Raw genomic sequence first — 12,153 nt, forward strand, 5'->3', positions numbered from 1 at the left:
CGCCAGGGAGCTGACCCACATGGTGTAGCAGACTTCTCCTGTCCTGCCCTCTGCTCCCCTCAGCAGTGTTTCAGTCAATCTGCCTGTTCTGTTTCCCACTCTGTCTCTGGTGAATCCTCTTCCCCTGCACCTCTGACCTGTACCCCAGTTCTTATATACATAAATAAATAAAAATAATTTTTTTAAAAAACACAAATAGAATCATACCACTTTTCTGCTGCAAATCCTCCGAAGGTTTCCATCTCTTTCAGAAGAAAGACCAAAATCCTTACCAGGCCTTAAAAGCTCAGAACTCTTCCCTCTCACTGGCTATTTCCTCTCTGCTGACTGACTCACTCCACTTCAGTCACACCATGGGCCTTGTGATGCCACAACCTGCTGGCCAGGTCCCACCTATATTTGTAGCAACGATGGTTCTCCTGCCTGGAACACCTCTCTCCCCATATCACAGCACACTCCCTCACCTAATGAAAGCACCACATATGAATAAGGCCTGCCTTAATCACCCTGTTCATGGCAGCCACCCTCTCTCAGAACTGCAATAGTAATAGGGTGGTACGTTGGTAGCTTGCCATGAACAACTGCTGGGCAGAGGCAGTGACATGACGTGACAGCCCAAAGAAAAGTTCACTCTGACAAGGCCCTGAAAAAGGCACCAGAGAGCATTAGGACTTGAGAACCTCAGGGAGAAGTGGGTCTGGATGGGTTGGCAAGGTAGGTAGAACATTCTGAACTGAAAACTGAATAAGGAAAAAGAAAGTTTGCAGTAACTTCACTTATTGCGTGACCTCGGGTAAACCACTGCACTCTTCTGAACCCTCACGTCCTCATTTGAAAAATGGAAGTTTTATTCTCTGTGACCTCAAGGGTCCTTCTCGATCAGTGATGAATGTCTGGATAGGGGTATTAGCTTGTGGAGGGAAAACACAGGTGGTTTATTAGATTACTTGCCTTTATTTTAGAAAGCAACATCTTAAGGAAATGGCAAATAAGGTCAATTAGTTTTGACAAGTTGGTCAAGGCCTAGGACGTGGCTGCTGTGTGCTAAGTGTACCTGTGAGGGGAGACTTACAGGGACAGGCCTGGACTCTGATTATGCAGCGCTTTTGTTTTACCCCTTTGCCTGCAGGCACAATCGTAATCACACGCATCAGCTCATTTGTTAGAAAGGAGTCACAGTGGAGGGGCTCCATGCTGTCAGTCTGGGCTTCAACATTTTGTGCCCTGGTCCCAAATCTGTAAGATTCAAAGACCAATACTTTTGTTAGTTATTAAGGAGTCATCAGTTTATGACATTGATTCAGAGACTTGGGACCACACCCCGCAGACCCCTGCACCACTCCCACCAGCGAGCTCCTCTGGTAGCCTCAGTTCCACAGTCACACTGGAGGGTTTGCGATTGCTTTGGTTTCGTCTGACCCTTTGTTTTCTTTCTCTCCTTTCTATATTTAAGTGAAACCAGCCAGTGTTTACAATAATAACATGGCTGCAAACAGAAGTGAGCAGAAGGCTACAGATCCAGGGATGAGGAGCAGAAGGGGCTGGTGCTTAAACAAGGTGGAGCTGTCCAGGGTGGCAACGGATGTTCCAGAGACGCCGAGACAAGTCCAGGGCAGTACTGATACAGCCGTAAATGACTGGCCTCGCAGGTAAGCAGTAACAAGTGCGTCTTCCCCCCACTCTTGCTACCCGCTTGCAGGGTTTGCAGGTTTGTCTTCTTGCATTCCGAGGAGAAGGGAGTTAAGCAGCAGTTGTTCAAAAAAGCAACTGACACCCACTGTCTCCACCTCTGACCTGGCCCCTCTCCCCTCCCCTCTGCAGACCCTTGCCCATCTCCCCCCCTTTTGTTCCTTTGTGTCAACAAGCCAAGGAGCAGGGCGGTGGTCTTTCGGACATGAGTCTGCTGCCTCATTGGTAGACACATCGAACCACCACCCTTTTCCTCAAACTCTGTTTCCTTTTACTGGCCGAGGGAAACTGAGGCCGGTAGCAGTACCACGGAGACAACACTGTGTCCGAGTCCCTGCTGGCTCCCTTTATTTCTGCTCCTGGCCTCCCAGGGTCTGCTGGTGCTGCTGCCTCACCCTGGAGCTTCTTCCCCCACTCAGCTCTCTCGGCACGGAGACTTCTAAGAAGCTGGTGCTAAGACCCACCGGCATTTTTCTGGTGTTTTTGATGCCTACAGAGCAAATATCAAGCCCTGCACACCTGGCTTTCCCTACTCATGTTTATTCATTCGATCTGCTCTGAACTGTCTCCTTAAACGCATCGTGGTGTGTTTGCTCTTCTCTGAGCCAGCCATTTCTTCTTGACACGTGGTTCCTCTTCCTTTCTTCTGGGCGCTACTTATCCGTCAGGGCTCAAGGCCACATCTGCTAGCTGGTGTTGCCAGCAGCCCACCAGTCCCCTTGCTGGGCTTCGCAGCTCCAGCCTGACTTCCCACTGCCAAGGCTGCGTTTCCACCCGAGAGCTCTCTGTGAGTTGTCTGTTCTGCCTGTCTGCAGCCCTCACTGGTCCCAGCGGCATTGCTTTGAGCCAGGCCGACTTCCAACTTCTGCAGACTTGGTCTCGTTAAGCTAAGCTGCCGCTATTCTTGTCCTGTTTTTCTCTTCACTTCTCCACTGGTGCTTTGGCATCACCTCCAAAATAAGCCACTTAGCCTCATGGCCTGAGATCAAGGTGTGCCTTCCCTTCTCTCTTTCTGAGAACTCCTCCGAAACACTTTTGCTCCTGCCAACCTCCCTGTAACACGTGAACATACCTCTGGCACAGCTTTCGTCACAACTTACCACCTTAGTGGCTTATAAGCGGAGGCTGTGAGGTAGAGGAGGCAAGACCCGTATCATGTCAATCCTTGCACTTCCTCTGCCTCGTGTGGGCCCCGTGAGCAGGCAGCCAACGTTTATTGAGCTGGAATATTTTGGAGTGATCTCCCCTTTGCAGTCCCGGCTCTGTCTTGGCAAGGACAGCAGCAGCAGCGGCTTTGTTCAACTCTTTGCAATAAGGTTTCATCTGATTGCTAATACTGATATATGAAGATTCCGAGGACTTCAACTGGCATAGCAAGAAGCAGCTATTGAAGCATTACAGAGAGGTTTAAAGGTTAACCAAATCTGTAATTATAAAAAGTTCAGCCTAATAGCACTTGGGGAGCTCTGCCTGTTTGTATGCTGACTACTGAGGACGAGGGTGAGTCTAATGAGAACGGATCCCTGATCCAGGGAGGAAGGAAATTTGCCAAGAAGAGCACAGGTGACCCACGGCCGTGCAGGGTCTCCTGGGTTCCATTCAGGGCAAGATTGGAAAGAGCATCCTTCAGCTTTATATTGAGAATACAGGCACACGATGCAAGTCCTTGACTTCTTGAACCCCTCATAGAGCTAGAATCACAGAGGAAACCAACAGGCGGGAAGTCTAGGGAGAGACAGCACCTGCAGCCAGCTGGCGTATCTGGAGCAGCAGCCACCAGCCAGTGTTCAACTGGAAAATGTGGCAAATGAGTGGACTCAGGTAGGAGCTGAGGGGGTGCAGACACAGGGAGCTTTGATCCTCTTGCAGACTTTTCTCTAAACCTAGCATATGCTCACAGAGAAGAATGGGAACATCCCTGAGAAAACACCCCTCAAGTGCAGGCCTGGAAGGCAGCAAAGCATTTGCTACAGGTGAAACTCTTCTTACATTCTGCTCCCTCCATAAAGTTCTTCCAGTTGTTAGTTCTATTAATTCCCAAAAACATTCTCGGAGGTAGCATGATTCTCTGAACTTTGCATGGGTGAAGAAAGACTCAGAGATGGCAGATGTCATACTCAGGGTCACACAGGCACCAAGAGGAAGGTCCATGAACCCAGACTTTCTAACTCTAAGGGCTATGGATAATGAAATTATTCAAAAAAAATTTCCCCTTCTTTTCTACTTATTTTTGTTTTGGGTTATGTGGTTGTAGTATCATGTCAGTGGGAAAAACCTGACAGTAGAAGTAATACGTAATGTATGAAGACAAATATACTGAAATACACCGTGTGAGAAGGAAAAAATGTTCCAGTCCCAGAGCCCCATCTTGTGCTGGAAGAAACTGCCTGGTTCCATTTCCTGAAGTTCTTGGGAAAGCTACAGAATTTGTAGACCAAAGACCTGTGTTTCTCTTACTCTCTGGGTTTTAATGCTCATTAAAAAGAGCATCAGCCCCAGAACAATTAGAAATCAACTAAGAATTCTTGGAGTTTTTTTAGAGTTTTAAAAATTTATCTATCTATTTATTTATTCATCTAGCTATCTACCTATTTATTTATTGGTGCATAGAACTGGGGGATAGGCCAGAGATGTGGGGGTGTGAGGATTCACTAAAGACAGAGTGAAGAGCAGAACAGGCAGATCTAAAGAAATACACTGCTGAGGGGAGCAGCAGGTGAGACAGCAGAGACCTGCTGCTCCATGTGGGTCACCTCCCTGGTCAGGGATGGAACTCAGGCCACCGCAGTGATAGCTGATAGCACTAAGACTTAACCCCTATGCCAGTAGAGAAGTCCCTTGTTTTGTTTGAGAGGGCATTGTGGACCCTTAAAGAAGCTGATGACCACAGTGGTGGTTCTTTCCAGAGAAGGGCATGTATGACATGATGTCACAATTGCCCTTTCAAGACTGAGCCCTGGAGCAGGGGAATAGCCATCCTAGGCTGCACATTCTCAGCTGTGCTCCGAGACCAGGCATGGAAGGCAGGCCAAGGGACGATCACGCAGAACAGGCCAAGGAACGATGAGCCCAGTTCTCCTAGTGTGGCCAGGTCTGTCATCCACAAAGTTCTACCCGACAGAAATGTACTTTCACTTTTTCAAGTTGCCATATTAAAAGGGTTAAAAAAGTTAATTGTAATAGTAGAATGTATTTGACCCATATATGCAAAATAGGGTCATTTCAACATGTAGTTCATATAAAAAGTAGGAAGGAGATTTTTTTTTAAATCCCTTGTTAAACTAAGTGCTTGAAGCCTGGAACAGCCTTTCCCATCTTTTGCCACCAACCCCACTCTAAGCATTCATGCTCCTAGCCTCAAGTTTCGGGGGTTCTGATTGACTGGGCCACTGATGGTCTCAGGGAATATTGGGATAGATGGAGCAAATTTGGGGAGGGATCAAATGATGTTTCTCTTGCAGGAGGCCCCCCAGGCTCATCACTGGATGCAGGTGAGAGTTGTTAATGGAGGACTGAGAACTGCTGCTATTAGCTGGATACGTGCTCCACACCACCACTGACTCAGCTCCCCAGAGCAACCTGGGGCTGCTAGCTGACCACTCACTCAGGTGGATTGTGAGGAACCTTCAAGGCTAACTTCGCTGCTGGTCCCAGGGTCCTCTCCAGGCTCTTCACACAATCTACCCTCTCTCCACCCCAAATCCTTTCCTGGTCTGCTCTTCCTCAGGGCTCAGGAGTGGAAAGGGGGAGCCTTCTGTCTCAAATCTATTATTGATCATAAAACATTTTATCTTTTGCTATTCAAAGTACCCATGTTCTTAAGAAGAAAGGCTCTTTCTTTTTATAAGCAAAGTCTTTGCCAAGGACCTCAGAAGTCTGTTTTGAAATTCAAGGCTATGCAGGCACCTTTTTTTTTGTTCTGTGTTTTTGCTGTAACACAGAGGGCAGCAGATAGAACAGAAAGTTCTTGCTGCTGTGTGAACATGGACACAGGATAACAGTGCGGGGAGCTGCAGAAAAAATAAGCAGAGATTGACTTAAATTTTTGTACCCACTACCTAGAGAATTTAGATCCTTTCCTATCCATCCTGACATCTGCAAACTGTCCAGATAATTGAAGAGAAATGGGGGCCTTGTTACCTAAGTTAGTCAGAATTTTACTAAACCTTCCATTTCATATTTAAACAGGAAAGATTTCCCTCAAGAGGAGAAACACATAGGTGTTTACTATCTATAGGAGCAACATTTTCAGAGAGCAGCCGGGATTTGTTGCCTGTCCTTTCAGAGGCTGCATTAGATGGACCTTGCAGGAATACAGGGAGTTTTGGAAGGCCCTTCTGACTGGGAGAAACAGCCAATAAAGAGCATGCTCAGAAACTAACAGGGGCCTTAGGTAAGTTACATTATCTGAGGTTTTCAAGGACAGTTGTAGTTGTTTAGTCCTTGAAGGAGAATTTTGTATTATTAATTCAGGTACGTGTCTTTTTTTTTTTTTTTAAAGATTTATTTATTTGTGCATACAGAACTGGGGTACAGGCCAGAGGCTCAGGGGCGGTGAGAGGCTTCACTAGAGACAGAGTGGGGAGCAGAACAGGCAGATCGACGAAGTACACTGCTGAGGGGAGCAGCGGGCGGGTCAGCAGAGGTCTGCCACACCATGTGGTCGCCTCCCGGGCAGGTGGGGATCAACTCCTGCGGAAGTGGCTTCAGCTTCTTAGTGCTGTGCTTTAACCCGCTGCGCCACCAGGGAGGGCCTGATACGTGTCTTTTATTTAGAATTTAAATTAAATTCTTGTATGTGCTCTTGTGTGTGCATACCCTAAAACTGCTTGTGTTCTTTAGGATTTCTCCTGTTGCTTCAGAATTTCAATTCTTTATGGCTCCTTGGACTCAGCTAATTCCCATTTACTATGGGTTCATCCTCTGCTTTCGCTCTTGCTTGCTTTCAGATTGTTCTGTATTGTCCTGGGCCCCAAGGCCACCCTGAGGCCCTTAGCTTTTTCCCCATCCATCTTTGGGGATCCTCTTCTACCTCCATTCCCTTTGCATCCTCCTTCTTCCCCCATCACCCTGGAATATAGTTTGCGAAGTGTACCAACCTTGGCATCCTCAACAGAAACATTTGGTCATGCAAAACTAAAATGTGTATCTGTTTACAATGATCAGATAGAAAATAGCCCATCCCATTAAAAATAACAAATGCACTGAAGATTACTAAAGTGAAGTTTGAATGGTGTATTGCATTTTCAAAGTAAATATGACTAATGCTTTCTTATGCTTAGTCCATTCACAGCTCAGTTTTGAAGACTCTAAATTCATTATCATTGCAGGTCTTCATTCCCAATTCATTTTTCTCTCTGTTTGCAAGTCATGAGGTTCACAAGACCACAAAGCCCAGGTGATCGGGTTAACTGCTTTGTTTTTCAAACTGAGTATAAAATTTTATGAAGAACTGAGAAGTTGGAATGGAGAGAACGGGTGTAGGTTGGAACAGAAAATGAAGAATTTCATGTGTCAGCTGTCAGAGCAGATATAATATTTTAAACTCTATTAGGATTCTATAATTAGGGAGCAGTTATTCCAACCTGTAAGAATATTGTAATTGGATGATATCAGCTGGGAGATGGGTTAAATAAGTAGTTATCATGACTGAATTTAAACTTCTAATTTCTTAAGCTAATTCAATGTCTAATTTTAGAGGCAGAAATGTGCAGCATTCTCACAAGGGGAAAATACACATCCCCAATTCCTCACTAGGTCTAATAATAATTCCTACATGTGTGTCATCCTTTATGGTTATCTCACTGACATCTCCTTAAAGATCAATAACATGCTCTGTTGCTAAAGATAGTCACTGCCAGTTGTCTGTCATCCAAGGGATGGATGACCTAGAAAAAATTAGAAGTCTGTAGATAATCCTCAAAGTCCACTTGGCTAGTCTTTTAATGTCACTGCTTTTGCTAGATGTGAATGGACCACACATCAGATGATTACACAATGAGTGCATTTCTTCTCACTCTTTTGGGTTCTCCCTCTGATGGAAGAGATGACAAATAGTGAATTTTTAAAAAGAAAAGAAAAGAAAAAAAGGTCATGGAGAACTTTCTAAAGCAACCAGCAGGGTTTTATATCTATAACTTTAGTATGTCTTACAATCCGGGATTTGTAAACTCTGCTGCATATGAGGATCTGCTGGGAAATTTTTTAACAAACTCCAGTGCCCAGGTTTCCTCCCAGATTCAGGTCTCATTATTTACAGGGCTCCAAGAGGGTGTCAGTGTGTGGCCAGGAGAAGACCCAAAGCTCATCAGGACCCCTTGCCACACTGGAGTTGGAGACCCATAACTGCTTTGACTTCCTCAAACTAACAGCCAACAGTAAGTTTGGAGGAAACATTTGAATGCAAATACCTTAGCATCCAAGCTTAGTGCTCTTTGCCTACATTTCTCAACTTCCCAGGAAATTGGAGGGCATCCAATAAGAACTAATATGCTGGAAGTGCTTCACACTCTACTTATGTTACTTAATTTTCTTTTATTCTGTTTCATTTCATTTCTCATGTGACTGATTCTTTAGACATGGCTCTATGGTTAGACAGTCACAACACTGCTCGTGAGGGCCCCCTGGTCGTAGGTGTGTAGCTGGTCAGTGCACTTCCCTCCAGGACCCAAGTGGAGAATTTGCCACCTTTGGCCTCCAGTTTTCCTGCCGACACACTCCAGAAAGCAGACGCTGGGTTGGTCACCTGACACTGGCGCACAGGCACAGGGCCACCCCAGGCCTGAAGTTGTCCAGGCAGCGGCCCTTCCCCCCGTCTTCTCTTCTGGTGTGCTGGGCTGTGGTCATTAGCATTCAGATGAGTAAAGGGACACAGTTCCCAGGTCTGGGCCTCTCATTTCCTCTTGCCATTTTTAGACCTTAGGAGATTGCATGTGTGACAGAAAACACTTCGAGTGAGACTGAATTTTAAGGCGGAAATGGAGCAGGTGGCTTGTGGGCGATCAACAGGGTAGAACGTGAACTTTATGTGTCCTCTGGTTATTGAATTGCCAGGGAGAGAGGAAGCCAATTAGACTGCCTCTTGCTACTGAAATTTGCAGAGCACAGCCTCTGTGGAAGTAAAGGTGGAGCCTGTGGTTGACAGTGAAAGGTACAGGAAGCAAAAGAGTGGGAAGCCCAGAAGGACTAAGCAATGGAAAAGCACCTGGAAAGGACATGCCACACTCACCAGTGGCAACGCGGAGGCCTCAGGTGGCGGAAGGGAGGTGCCAACGTACCGTTGATAGCGTTTTTGCAGGTAAACTCAGCACCACTGCTGCCTGGACTGGCAGTTGGCAGTTCAGACTGAGAGTGGCACAGAGGAGACCGCTGAAGCTGTGGGTGGGTCTGCTTTATCGCCAAGAACTTTCAGGTTCACAAAGCTCATTTAGTTGCTTTAAAAAAATTAAAAAAAAAGATTTATTTGTGCATACAGAAGTGGGGTACAGAGGTACATACAGGTACATACAGGCCAGAGGTGCAGGTGTGAGGGTTCACCAGAGACAGAGTGGGGAGCAGAACAGGCTGACTGATAAAGTACACTGCTGAGGGGAGCAGCGGGCAGGTCAGGAGAGGTCTGCCGCGCCATGTGCATCACCTCCCGGGTCGGTGAGGATCCAAATCATGCTGAGGTGGCTCTAGCTTCTTGGTACTGTGGTTTAAACCACTGCGCCACCAGGGAGGACCCCAGTTGCTTCTTTTAACAATCATTTTCCAGCTGGCAAAGGCGGATGCTCTCTCTGTGAGAGCAGGTGGGCCGACTGTCTACCCCTTGATGTAAATAAAGCACAGAGCACGTTTGGGCTGTGTGTGCTGGAGTTGGGGGAAATAACTGTGCCTTGAGGAGGGTGACTTCTGACCTGTGCTCATCTTGGACCCATTCTGCCCTCTGCTTAGAACACCTTGTGCCTCCAGAGCAAGAAACAGTGCCAGGGGCTCAGCTCTCACGAAAGGAAAAAAAAAAACCCAGGTGCAGCCATGACCTCAATGCGGGCCACGGGCATCCCCAGGAATCTCGCCCACCTGTAGTTCCAGTCCAGGTATGCTGACGGGAGGATGTCATCTCTCCAGATTTCACTATCTGCATGTCAAGTGTCAAGGGTAGCAAGGGCGTGACTCTCAAATCTTATTTGCAACACAGTTGCCTGAAGGACCCGTTACCTATAGACGACTGGGCTTCTTTTCCCCTCCCTGAGCTTCTGCTTTAGTAGGTTTGCACTACTAATGAGCTGCTAGTGAGGCAGGCTGCTGGTCGGGAGCACATTCATGTGGGCTTAGGTTAGGTTATTATTATTATTTTAAAGATTTATTTATTTATTCACACAGAACTGGGGTACAGGCCAGGGATGCAGAGGGTGAGAGGATTCACCAGAGACAGAGTGGGGAGCAGAACAGGCAGATCGACAAAGTACACTGCTGAGGGGAGCAGTGGGTGGGCCAGGAGAGGTCTGCCTCGCCATGCGGATCTTCTCCAGGGCAGGCAGGAGTCGAACTCATGCAGAAGTAGCTCAAGCTTCTCAGTGCTGCGCTCCAACCCGCTGAGCCACCAGGGAGGGAGGGCCCAGGTTATTATTATTTTTAAAAAGATATATTTATGTGTGCGTACAGAATGGAGGTACAGGCCACAGGTGCAGGAGTGGTGAGAGGATTCACCAGACACAGAGTGGGGAGCAGAACAGGCAGACAGAAGAAGTATACTGCTGTGGGGAGCAGGGGACGGTCAGGAGAGGTCTGCCGCACCATGTGGGTCAGTTCCCTGGCCGGGGATTGAACTCGTGCTATAGTGGCTTTGGAGAGTTTCAGAATGCGGTGCTTTAACCTGTTGCATACCAGGGAGAGCCAGGTTAGGTTTTTTTATAGCCGTGTTCCCAGTATTTAACCAGAGACAGTTAAGTTGTGCAGTTATGTTACTGGAATGCTGGGCAGCCCTGGAGAAGGAAAGTAGTTTCATTTGTTGACAAGTTGAGGAGCACAGCAGACTAATGGCTGAGAGACACCATCCTGCTTTCAGCAGAGTGCTGGGGTGTGCAACCAGAGATACCAGGGAGCAGGAGGAAGAGCAGTGGCAAGTCAGCACCTTGTCCTTGTCACACAAGCTTCTGGAGATTCTTTGGGGGAGAATTAGGTTGACACCACTTGCTTTCAATATCACTTGGTGGGACAGAAAGAGAAAGATGCTTCATTGCTGGATCATTTCCCCCTAGGGAGGGGTGACCTTCCATTTCTACGGGAGAAAGGACATCCTATCTCTGGCTACTTCCCGCTGACTGGGTCATCTCTGGGGAGTATTATTATGGAAGATTTTGTGGGGTGCAGCAGCCTTTCATTGCTGCGTCAACATCAGCAGTTCAGGCTGAGAAACTGAAATGTGCCGGCACTCACGCTGGGCTTCAGCAGGATGTACTCTGAAGTTGAAAATGGACGGACCTGTATAATTAAAAGTGAGTAAGACAAAGTGACATAAATGGTTGTTATCAGGGCCTGCTTTTTATATGCACAAAGTTAACAAGCCCCTGATTGGAACTCTTATCTGGCTTGGACAAAGCCCATCATCATTACTGCGGACTAGAGGTGAATCCTCAGGAAAGTTCCAGATGGATATGTCAGGATGAACTGAAGACTGTGGAGACCTTGGCTGGACCCCTTTGATTCCCCGACCAAACACACGCTGACCTCCCCGGGGGAAAACTCAGTTTGTCAGGACTGAAAGAAAGAGAGCTGACCTTGGCCCTCATGCGGGAGTAGCAAAGGAATCTGGCATCTGATGCTGTCAATCTTTAGAGTATTGAAAGAAAATTTTCCACAGTCCATTTACTCACCTTGGAGAATTTTATGCAGTGATTTATGACTCAGGAAGCATCTAATCAAGAAAACAGGATCAAGGAACTTAGACTGGACATTGTTGCACAGTTAGAGCAGGGTTACTTTCCTTATGCAGCAAAGTCTTGATGCTGGTCAGGTAACGGGTTGAGCTGGCTAATGCTGATTTGTTAAACCTAAGTCTCCCTTTTCTGGACAAGCTGAGCACAGACACTTATTTCCTGTTTGGTTTTCTGACTGATCACTAGTGTGAGCGGCTCTCAGGCCCCTCTGCTTTCTGTAACAAGAGTTCAGTTGACACCAGTCAAGAGGCCTTCTGCAAAGTGGAACCCATTGGTAGAATCTGGGAGTGAAACTTTTACATCTCTGTATCTATCTTCAGGGGCAGGACCTCCCAGTGGTGGGCTCCAAGAAGGTACCCAGAGAATGATGAATGAGTGAGTGAACTGCACCCTCTGTGTTGAGTGGGCACCAAAGCAAGGCCTTCACGCTTGTCTACATGCTGCATGAGGCCATGTCGAGCAATGTGTCTTCGCTTTACAATCCGACGAAGGCTGCTCCTGCCGCCTATGACTGAGCAGGTGTTTCTTTTCACAGAACTTTTCC

The sequence above is a fragment of the Condylura cristata genome, unplaced genomic scaffold (genome assembly GCF_000260355.1).
Source record: "Condylura cristata isolate star-nosed mole 26May11 unplaced genomic scaffold, ConCri1.0 scaffold00033, whole genome shotgun sequence".
NCBI classification, from domain to species: Eukaryota; Metazoa; Chordata; class Mammalia; order Eulipotyphla; family Talpidae; genus Condylura; species Condylura cristata.